Source organism: Chiloscyllium plagiosum, unplaced genomic scaffold, assembly GCF_037043375.1.
Source record: "Chiloscyllium plagiosum isolate Xiang-an unplaced genomic scaffold, Cpla_swu_hap1 HiC_scaffold_33, whole genome shotgun sequence".
Taxonomy (NCBI): Eukaryota; Metazoa; Chordata; class Chondrichthyes; order Orectolobiformes; family Hemiscylliidae; genus Chiloscyllium; species Chiloscyllium plagiosum.
The window spans coordinates 20,347,781-20,359,706 of NW_028270171.1; positions in this window are offsets into that span (position 1 = coordinate 20,347,781).

Sequence of the window (11,926 nt, forward strand, 5' to 3'; positions counted from 1 at the left end):
AGACCCTACTCAACTACACGGAAGACCGGATGATACCATTGCCCACACCACAACGTGTCATTACTCACTGATGCTCCAACATTGGAGACCAAAGCAGAATGAATGACCACACTGTGTAAGGCAATAGCACCTAAAGTCAGTTACTTCTGCAAATAAGCATACTCTGTGATCCAAAGATGTGCAATTTAGGCGGAATGGCCTTGTTAAATTGCCCATAGTGTCCAGGGAGGTGGAGGCTAGGTGGGTCAGCCATGGGAAATGCAGAGTTACAGGGATAGGATAGGTAGTGGGTCTGGGTGGAATGCTCTTTGGTGTGGACTCAATGGGCTCCTCACTGTGGGGATTCTATGAGGGATCAATACTAAGGACAATGTTCCTGATCTCTTTCAACTGGTGCAAAGGATTCTTTGAACTGAATGGAATGGAATTTATTGTCCCGTGTACCGAGGCACAGTGAAAAGCTTTGTCTTGTGAGCAATACAGGCAGATCACATGGTTAAGGAGCATAGACAAGTAAATAATAGGTAAACACAGGTACAGGCGAATGTTAAGAGTTTGAGCGTCCTTTCGGTACCTTTTTTTAAGATTAGATTACATTACAGTGTGGAAACAGGCCCTTCGGCCCAACAAGTCCACACCGACCCGCCGAAGCGCAACCCACCCATACCCCTACATTTACCCCTTACCTAACACTACGGGCAATTTAGCATGGCCAATTCACCTGACCCTGCACATCTTTGTGACTGTGGGAGGAAACCGGAGCACCCGGAGGAAACCCACGCAGACACGGGGAGAACGTGCAAACTCCACACAGTTAGTCGCCTGAGGCGGGAATTGAACCCGGGTCTCTGGCGCTGTGAGGCAACAGTGCTAACCACTGTGCCACCGTGCCGCCCACAACAACAGTAGTATAGAAACTGTTTCGAAACCAGCTGCTGCATGAACAGGCTTCTGTACCTACTCCCCGTTGGTAGGGATTGTAGAAAAACGTTGCCAGGGTGGGATGGATCTTTGAGAATGCTGGCGGCCCTTCCTTTACAGCGGGCCTGGTGGACGGATTCTATAGATTGGCTTTGCGTCCGTTTCAGGACACAAAGCCAGCACTCCATCACATTGTGCCACCTCGCCACAGCGTAATGCCTCAGGTGGCACCTCCAGTGCTGAGCCAGATGGAAATACCAGTCAGAATGCCATGGTCAGGGACTTTTTTTTTAATGATTCACAGTATGAGGGCATCGCTAGCTAGGGCAGCGTTTATTGCCCGTCCCTAATTGCGCAGAGGGCAGTAAAGAGTCAACCACATTGGCTGCGGGTCTGGAGTCACATGTAGGCCAGACCAGGTAAGGATGGCAGCTTCCCTCCTTCAAGGACATTAGTGAACCAGACGGGTTTTTCCTGACAAACAGGTCATCATTAGATTCTTAATTCCAGAATTTAAAAAAATGAATTCAAATTCCACCATCTGCTGTGGTGGGATTCAAACCCCAGTGTCCAGTACATTACCTGGATCTCTGGATTAACAAACTGCTGATAACACCACTAGACCGTTGCCTTCCCCAGTGGGGCCTCAGTCGCTGACCTTTGCACTCTGAGGTAGGAGTCATGACCCACTCATGGTCAGTGTGTAATGCTGCTGCAATGTTTGCTGTTGCTTGAGTCACTCAGTCATTAGAGACAAGCCAGGTTATGACTCAGACATAACAGGCAACATCTCTTACGCAGAAAGCAAGAAACAGTCTCTGTAGATTAATGAGATTGTGATGTGCACCATAATCTATCAGTGACAGTGACAGTCATGTGCTAGAATCTGTGAAGAGAGAAAGAACAGTATGTTCTGTCCTCAGAGTTTTGAATATATTCTCCTGTTAGTAAAAGGAGTTTGCTGTAATCTACTACAATTAAATCATAGTTTCTCTTTGATAGAAGAAATTTACCAAATATATGGACAAATGATGTACAAACCAGCTGTCTGGTTTGTATATATTTTAATATCATTTATTTTAGGTTTGGTTTTTCTATGTGCTTGAAGATAATAATTACTTGTAAGTATTTCTGTAGCCATGATGATTTCTTTTACAACAATTTGTGAGAGCTTCTTTGGCTCAGGTGGGGGTTTTTTTTTGGATATTTTATAACATAGCAAGGCAAACCATTATTTAGTAAGGTCCTTAGCTCTTAACTGCACTCTGGGTAATTAGGGGTGGGCAATAAATACTGGCCAAGCTAGTGACACCCATCATGAGTGGCACGGTGGCTCAGTGGTTAGCACTGCTGCCTCACAGCAGCAGGGTCCCGGGTTTGATTCCAGCCTCAGGTGACTGTCTGTGTGGAGTTTGCACATTCTCCCCGTGTCTGCGTGGGTTTCCTCCCACAGTCTAAAAATGTGTTGCAGGTCAGGTGAATTGGCCATAGCGATAGGTGCATTAGTCAGAGGGGAGCGGGTGGGTTACTCTTCGGAGGGTCGGTGTGGACTGGTCGGGCCGAAGGGCCTGTTTCCACACTGTAGGGAATCTAATCTAATCCATTAGAAATTTCTAGACTTTTAAGCTTAGGGCAAACACCCATAGCTTGGAGAGAGAGAGAGAGACTTCTTTTTAAGTGTTGGGGCAGGTTGTGAAGTCCTTAGATTAAGATGGTTCTGTCTCCAATTTCCCTCCAGTTCTGCAGCTTGCCATGGAGCAGTTACACAGACACAGAATGATAGCGGCACGGTGGCACAGTGGTTAGCACTGCTGCCTCACAGCGCCAGAGACCCGGGTTCAATTCCCGACTCAGGCGACTGACTGTGTGGAGTTTGCACATTCTCCCCGTGTCTGCATGGGTTTCCTCCGGGTGCTCTGGGTTCCTCCCACAGTCCAAAAGATGTGTAGGTCAGGTGAATTGGCCATACTAAATTGCCCGTAGTGTTAGGTAAGGGGTAAATGTAGGGGTATGGGTGGGTTGCGCTTCGGCGGGTCAGTGTGGACTTGTTGGGCTGAAGGGCCTGTTTCCACACTGTAAGTAATCTAATCTAATTATGACATCTGTTGCTTCATTGCATGTTCTGTAGATCCGACTTCTCACTGTCACTGCCTCCTCCATTTTCAAAATGAGAGTCCTTTAATCCAACTTGTCTTTCCTACATTAGACTAGTCCCGTTCATCTGTGCTTGGCCCACTTCCCTCTAAACCTGTCCAAATGTCCGTTAAATGTAACTGTATTTGCCTCTACCCTCTTAACAAAATCCCCTGAAAGTAAAACACAGGACACAGGACAGTAAATTGTCAACTTAAAGACCAAAGCTGGCAATAGGAATTCTTAATCCTATGTTTCGGTTCCTATCCAAGATGTGTTATTCTCATCTCGCCATCCAATAGCCTCAAGAGTTTTCCCCAAAAGAAATCATCATGGCTACAGAAATATTTACAAGTAATTATTATCTTCAAACACAGAAGATTAGGTTAGATTCCCTACAGTGTGGAAACAGGCCCTTCGGCCCAACCAGTCCACACCGACCCTCCGAAGAGCAACCCACCCAGACTCATTCCCCCACCTAATGCACCTAACACTACGGGCAATTTATCATTGCTAGTTCACGCTAACCTGCACATCTTTGGACTGTGGGAGGAAACCAGAGCACCCAGAGGAAACTCACGCAGACACGGGGAGAATGTGTAAACTCCACACAGTCACCCAAGGCTGGAATCAAACCTTGGTCCCTGGCGCTGTGAGGCAGCAGTGCTAACCACTGTGCCACCGTACAACCCCAGTTTCAATAGGTAAACAATAGATTGATGATATTAAAGTATATATAAACCAGGCAGCTATATTACATCATGTCATTTGTATATATATATTTGGTAAAATTCTTCTATTGAAGAGAAACTATGATTTAACAGCGGTAGATTACAGCAAACTCCTTTTACTAACACGAGGATATTTTGTAAACTCTAGTACAGAACATATTGTTCTTTCTCTCTTCACAGACTCTAGCACATGACTATCACTGTCACTGATAGATTATCGTGCACATCGCAATCTCAAGAGGTTTTGGCTTTGCCATCCAATCCTGAGCTTATTGTGAAGCGCAAATTACTGATTTGCATCCAGGTTCTCATGTCCGGCTGCAATGATGCAAGCTAAAATAGGTGGAGGATCACATTTTTAATGAATATTATGGGACAAGAGGCCATTTGGCCCCCTGGCAAGAGTCATCCAATTAGTTCAATCCCTTTGTCCTTCCACCAAGGCCTTTTATATTTATATTTCTACTTTCTTAACTACTTATCCAACTTCCTTGAGAAAGTTACGAACAAGTCTACCCATTTCAGGCAGTGCGTTCCAAATCGTTTTAACTTATTATTCTCATCGCCCCTAATTGTACCCACATTAGCTTCTCACTCCAGCAGCTATAACCTCCGATTGTTATTACTTTAATATATATCATCCCGATTTGCTCCAAGTTCCAGTCACAGTATGAAACTCTCCGTATCCACAACGACTCTGGTGGGTAAATGTTGGGCCTGGTACACTTGCCTTTCCCTTCACGACACCACTCCACCTCTTCCATTACCCACATCGACACAAAACTGAATCAAAAAGTCTGCTTCTAATCCCTAGCGCAATAATCTGAAGTGATTTCAATGTTCAGTGTCCTATTAAATTGATTTTCCGAAAAGATCTTTCACTTTAGTGGGAAATAAAACAGCTTTTTTTTCTGTTTCAACAGATGCATGGTTGACATTTCCCACGGCTGAGCTCATTATGAATGCTTTGGAGTTGCTCAAACTGCAGAGCCACAGAATCTGAGGAGGGAACCTGTGTCGCATTTTGATTATCAGTTTTAATAGGCTATAAAAGGATTATCTGTTTTTAATGTAGTTAGTGATATACATTTTCTTTCAGCAGTTTAACCACTTGAGGTGATTTTTTTTTATGAAGGAATACTCAGTAATAAATCGTGTTTCAATCAGAGCATTATTAGATTAGTCGAAGTTGAATTTTGTTCTCATCTCCAATGTGTTCCTGATGCCTGCCCATTGGGCGAGAGACTCGGGGCATGAAGAGGGCTTGGGGTATGTGGAGCATGGAGGATGTGGGGTGCATGGAGAGGGCATTGGTGACAAGGTGGCATGAGAGTATCGGGGGCAGGAGGAACAATAGGCGACATGGGGAATATGATGGAGGCATATAGAGTGACTCGGGTGGTGAGAGAGGTGAAGGGTCACAGGCCTGGCACTGACCATTAAAACTGGAAGTGGAAGCGGGAGTCCCAACACTCTGGCATTGCCAGCTAACCCCCTTCCCTTGCTGTGTCAGGACTATATCCAGGTCAGAGTTGAGAGTATTTTGCTGGAGAAGCAAAACTGGACAGACAGCATCTGAGGAGCAGGAGAATTGATGTTTCGGGCATAAACCCTTCATCAGGAATGACATGTCCATTCTCCTGCTCCGTGGATGCTGCCTGACCCTCTGCGCCTCTCCAGCACCACACTCTCGACTCTGATCTCCAGCATCTGCAGTCCTCACTGTCTCCTATATCCGGGTCAGCACAGTGGCTCAGTGGTTAGTATTGTTGCTTCAGAGTGCCAGAGACCCAGGTTCGATTCCAGCCTTGGGTGACTATCTGTGTGGAATTTGTGCATTTTCCCTGTGTCTGCGTGGGATTCCTCCCACTGTCCAAAGATGTGCAGGTTAGATAGATTGGCCATGGAAAATTGCCTACAGTGTCCAAGGATGTGCAGGCTAGATAGTTAGCCAGGGTAAAGTTGGGTTACAGGGATAGTGTTGGTTTAGATGGGATGTTTTCCGGTGGTTAGGTGCAGACCTGATGGGCCGAATGGCCTCTTTTTCACTGTAGGGTTTCTGAGGCCTGGTTCCATTTGGCTTCCCCCTTCCTGGACTGAAAGCATGGCAAATGGAGGCCCATTTTATGGAGAGGAGTCTGCTATGTACAGGAACCCTATGTACGGAGTTTTACACAATGTTTTAAAATATCTACACCATTGTTTCTGCTCGCAGCTTCTCACAGCTTCTGTGGATCTGCTTACTGTTCCCTGAGTCCACACCCAGGCTTGATCAAATGAGCAAAGTGAGCATAGACTAGTAACCAGGTGCACATAATCAAACACAGAACAATTCAACACTACATTCCCAGAATGTAAGACCCTCAGATGGTTAAAACAGATCGGGACCATGTTACAATGGAGGAAGTGGGCTGGGAAATTTCCAGAATAAAAAAAACAGGTTGAGATGGTCAATATTGTAACCAAAGGGCAGGTATTTTAAAAATCAACCTGTTCAGAGATGTTATTACACACCTCTGGAGCAGGTGGAACTTGAACCCAGGCCTCCTGGCTCAGAAGTAAGGACACTACCACCGTGTCACAAGGCTGACCAGGGCAAGATGTCCCTGATTCTGAAACAGAATTGTGGGCAGCACGGTGGCACAGTGGTTAGCACTGCTGCCTCACAGCGCCAGAGACCCGGGTTCAATTCCCGCCTCAGGCGACTCTCTGTATGGAGTTTGCACGTTCTCCCCGTGTCTGCGTGGGTTTCCTCCCACAATCCAAAAATGTGCAGGTTAGGTGGATTGGCCGTGCTAAATTGCCCGTAGTGTTAGGTGAAGGGGTAAATGTAGGGGAATGGATCTGGGGGGGTTGCTCTTCGGAGGGTCGGTGTGGACTTGTTGGGCCGAAGGGCCTGTTTCCACACTGTAGGGAATCTAATCATTTAAAAAAAAAGAACTGAGTGAGAGTGGATGAGACTCAGTTACAACACGGTGGGGAAATAGGGAACATGAAGATAAGGGGAAGATGGAGACTTCTCAGGGTGACCATCATGAGAGATGTCATCTTCAGACTTTACAACAAAAGACGAGACAGTCAGGGAGCCGTCTACACTTGAATACAGCGGAGTAAGAGAAAGCACACACTAATTGACAAAGAGGAGTGTTTAATGTTCGCGTGGCCTAACCTTCATGAAGATGTCTTCTCTTCGCCTCTCTTGGTGTTCGCGAACACTCAATGGGTTTTGAGTTGGCCTGTTGCTTCCTTCGATTGGCGCCCAGACCCAGTGGTGGCCCAGCCTCGTTTAGGCTCGGAGCGACCCTTGACCTTCCTCGCTGCAGTCTTCTTTGGAGATTGGTGTACAGTGTTGGCGTGGGAAGTTCATCGTCTTGTTTGGTGCATTGAGACAAATCCGGTGATTGAGTGGGGCTCGGCTTGAGGTGATTGCTTAACCCTAATGTCCCTTCTGGCTGTGGAACCCTGATGTCCTGAGTGGGAACGAGGTTGTTGCATTTGAACTGGACACTTGTTGAGTGTTTAGCCGTATCTAATGATCCATGGCCGCTTGGAGGTACCCTTGTCTCTCTTAAGGTTCCTTTCGGATCTAACCTTGGAATGCCACTTTCAATCCTTGCGGATCGAGTTGGAATAAGGCTACAGGACTGCAATCCCACAATCCCACTGTGCGGCCATTCATCATCTCGAGATGGCTTCCCATCCCGTGGACCTCTTGGATAGGGGTTCTGCAAGCTGTTTTGAGCTTTGGTCCCCTGACCAGGCTGTAAACTGTAACAGGGCCGTCTGATGCCTGGCATTGAGCTCCATGGTGGGGAGGTGAAAGGTTCCCCTGGATCCTGGGTCGATGTTGGGACTCGGCTGTTGGGAAGGACAGAACCCAACCAGAAATGAGAGTTTAGGCATTCCAAAACCGTGGGTAGCCCATCCGAGTGGCCATCTGAATTGTCGGCCTGCTGAGAGATCTCCGTACGTTGTTCGGAGATGGTGACCGTCTGCACAGGATGAAGCTTCAAGGCCACGTGCGGGTCCACGCGCCCGACCGGGTTGTGACGCAAGAAGGCCGAGGCTTTCTTCAACAGTTCGTCCAGGTCCATGTCTCGCCTCCGCGCGTCCCTAACGGTGAGATCCTTGTACCCGAGCACAGAGCTGGGCGCTCCCCCGTTGGGGGGTTGGCCACAAAGTGATCGGCCAACTGTCTCCCGTTGCGGGGGGCTCGGAGACCGCGTCGGGCACTTGGCCCGGCTCGGGGGCGAGCTGTTGGGCGGGGTCGGGTTCGGGGGTCGACTGGGCGAGGCCTTTTCCTTGAAAGCGGGCCCAGGGTGTCGGCTGGCACTGCGCTGAGTGAGGCAGCTGACAGTGAACTTGCGCTTCAGAATGGGACTGAGGGGGCATTGTCCCAACCTCAAACCTCGCCATGGCAGGCCCTGTAACAGCCTGGGTGATGAGGGTCCCTCAGACAGCGGCAGGGATGGGGCACTGGTGCTCGCGGCCTGCTTCCTCACAAACGGCGGCGAAAATCCACAACGTTGCTCCATCACAGCCGGAATACCCCGTCACTTCTACAAGAAGGAAACAAAATGTTATCCCCAGTTTTTCGAAAGTCGCTTTACCCCACTTCACTTTCACATTTCTCGCTAAGCGGAAGTAATCCGAAGAGGATTTTACGAAGAAAGGCGACATTTCTCCCGTATAAATTTACATTTCTTCGCTTTTCACCAGCACGAAAGGTTTCGTAGGAATGCTCTACTTTCGGATGGATAGCGGGGGATACCTGGACTGCGGAGGATTCAAAACCGTCCGCATTTCGTACCAGACACAGAAGGTCAGAGGTTGGGGAGTGACGGCATTTTTGGCCTGGGTTATGAATTCACCTCAAGCCCAACCCCTCCCAACCCCATGTCACCTCAATCCCTCGTGCTGCAGCTGTACAGAACTCTGGTGCGGCCGCACTTGGGGTAGTGCGTACAGTTCTGGTCACTACATTATAGGAAGGATGTGGAAGCTTTGGAAAGGGTTCAGAGGAGATTTACTGGGATGTTGCCTGGTATGGAGGGCAGGCCTTATGAGGAAATGCTGAGGGACTTGAGGTTGTTTTCATTGGAGAGAACAAGGTTGAGAAATGACTTAATTGAGACAAAAAGATAATTATAGGGTGGACAGTGAGAGGCTTTTTCCTCAGATGGTGATGGATAGAACTGGGGAACATAGCTTTAAATTGAGGGGTGATAGATACAGGATAGATGTCAGATGTAGTTGCTTTACTCAGAGAGTGGTAGGGGCATGGAATACCCTGCCTGCAACAGTAGTAAACTCACCAACTTTATGGGCATTTAAATGGTCATTAGATAATCATGTGGATGAAAATGGAATATTGTAGGTTAGATAGGCTTCAGATTGGTTCCACAGGTCAGCTCAACATCGAGGGCCGAAGGGCCTGTACTGCGCTGTAATGTTCTATGTTCTAAAACAACACAGTCTCTTCATTGGCTCAGGAAGGCAGCTCACCATCACCTTCTCCAGGGCACGTAGGAATGCGTAATAAATGCTGGGCCTACCTAGCAACACCCACAACCTGTCGGTGAGTTTTTAAAAAGACTGATGGAGGCAAGAGAAAATCACCGTTCCTGGTGGAGGACGGGAGAGAATGGACTGGGTTATGTTCAGTTTCCTGCCTCTCCTGCTAAGAATGAGAGGAATTTTCCCTCATGCACGATCTGGGCCCAATCCCTTCCCCACATTCCTGGGGAAATTCGACATGCTCATAACCCAGACTGGCATCACATCCCCCCAGTGGACACTGCTGTTATGTTCCTTCTGAACTGATTCCCTGATTAAAGTCAGAATTGCTTTTCAAATCCCCCTCCATCCCCATCATCATAGAATGCAGAAAGAGGCCATTCAGCCCGTTGAGTCTCCACCAACCCTCTGAAGAGAATCCCACCCCTACCCTATAGCTGTAAACCCATATTTCCCATATAGCCTGCACATCCCTGGATACTCTGGGGGCACTTTAACATGGCCAAATCACCCAATCTGCACACCTTTGGACGGTGAGAGGAAACCCACACAGACATGGGAGAACGTGCAAACTCCATGCAGACTGGAATTGAACCCGGGTCCCTGGTGCTGTGAGGCAGCAGTGCCAACCGCTGAGCCACTGTCCAGATCATCCTTTTCCAAAAACTAATATTTAATTTTCCCAACTGGGCTTTTACCAGGTTCAAATATTATTGCACTAAAAGAAAATGCTATTGGTTTTACGTAAGATTTTCCTCAGAGCTGTGCAGAGATGACACTAGATTCTGAGAGTATAGAAACCCAATTTACAGAGTTTTACACAACGCTTTAAAGTGTCTACACCATCCTCTCGGCCTCTCATACCATCTGTCTTATCTGCTTACTTTTACCCAAGTCCACACCCAGGCTCGATCAAATGAGCACAGATTAGTAACCAGGTAGACACAATCAAACAGAACAATTGAACACTGCGTTTCCAGAAAGATCTCGGATGGTTAAAACAGGTCGGGACTGTGTTACAGTGGAGGATACGGGAGAGGGACGGTGTGATCGAGGAAGAAAGCGAGAGAGAGAGAGAGGGAGAGAGAGGACACACTGCTAAGGTGTTGGGGGTTTTTAATTTGATTTGATTTATTGTTGTCACATGTACCGAGATACAGTGAAAAGTGTTCTTTTACAGATTATACCATACAAAGTGCAGCAGGGTAGCAGACCCGTGGTGATTGGAACCAGGTTAACCTCATTAACTATGAGGTTTCTGACTGTGGTTGTTAACCTGGAATAATCAGGAAAGCCCTGGCTGACCAATATAACCACTGTGGGCGGCACGGTGGCACAGTGGTTAGCACTGTTGCCTCACAGCGCCAGAGACCCGGGTTCAATTCCCGCCTCAGGCGACTGACTGTGTGGAGTTTGCACGTTCTCCCCGTGTCAGCGTGGGTTTCCTCCGGGTGCTCCGGTTTCCTCCCACAGTCCAAAGATGTGCAGGTCAGGTGAATTGGCCATGCTAAATTGCCCGTAGTGTTAGGTAAGGGGTAAATGTAGGGGTATGGGTGGGTTGCGCTTCGACGGGGCGGTGTGGACTTGTTGAGCCGAAGGGCCAGTTTCCACACTGTAATGTAATGTAATCTAATCTAAACCAGGAGATTAGAATCCCCTCAACTGAGGACTGACTCTGAGCTGGCTGGTCACAGCTAGTGCACTAGTAAATAAAGGGTGACATGATGACAGGACCCAGCCTCTGTGCATTTATTTCAAGAACAGAGTTCAGTGTTACAGCCACAAAGAAATTGCAGAAAGAGAGACAGGAATCAGAATGAACATTTGAGAGGTCTGTTCAAATGTCTGATAACAGTGGGGAAGAAGCTGTTTTGAATTTGATTGTATGCAAAGCTTTATATGTTCATCTCTTACTGAGACTGAGGTCCAGTTTAGGAAGAGGAAATATTTTTTGATGAGTCAGGCAAGAGGGGGCCCTACACTCTCAATTCAGGGCTAGCGCTGGTTGTATGGGGCTTGGAGCTTGGAATGCATGTTGTACATGAAGGCCCGAATGGTCATTGCAAGACAAATGGTGGGGAATTCCTGGCCTGCAGCTGGACAGTTTGGCCAGGATATAGGATGAGCCAGGCGAAAGATGGGAATTCACGTCAGCGTCAGAGGCCGTTCAGCCCCCTAATCCGCTCTGCCATTCAATAGGATCATGGCTGATCTTCAGCCAGAAGTGCTGAGTGGATGATTTGTCACAGCATCCTCATGAGGTCCCCAGACCAACCGTCTTCAACAATTTGATCCATTCCACCTGAAATGAAGAAGCGGATGACGATACTGGATACTGCAAAGGGAACTGACAAGGCCCAGGCTGTGGGACTGAAGACTCATGTTCCCGAACCAGCCGTGCTCCTGAGTTCACGCTTAGCTATAACTCTGCCTGAAAATGTGGGAACTTGTCAATGTGAATCCTGCCCACAACAAAAAAAAACCCAGAACAAATCCAATCAACCAATTCCCCATCGGCCTACAGTCTATTCCGGGCAGACTGAGGGAATATGTCATTGACGGTGCTGTCAGGTGACGCTTACTCAAGCAATAGCCAGCTCTTCGACACTCAGTTTGTTTCTGTC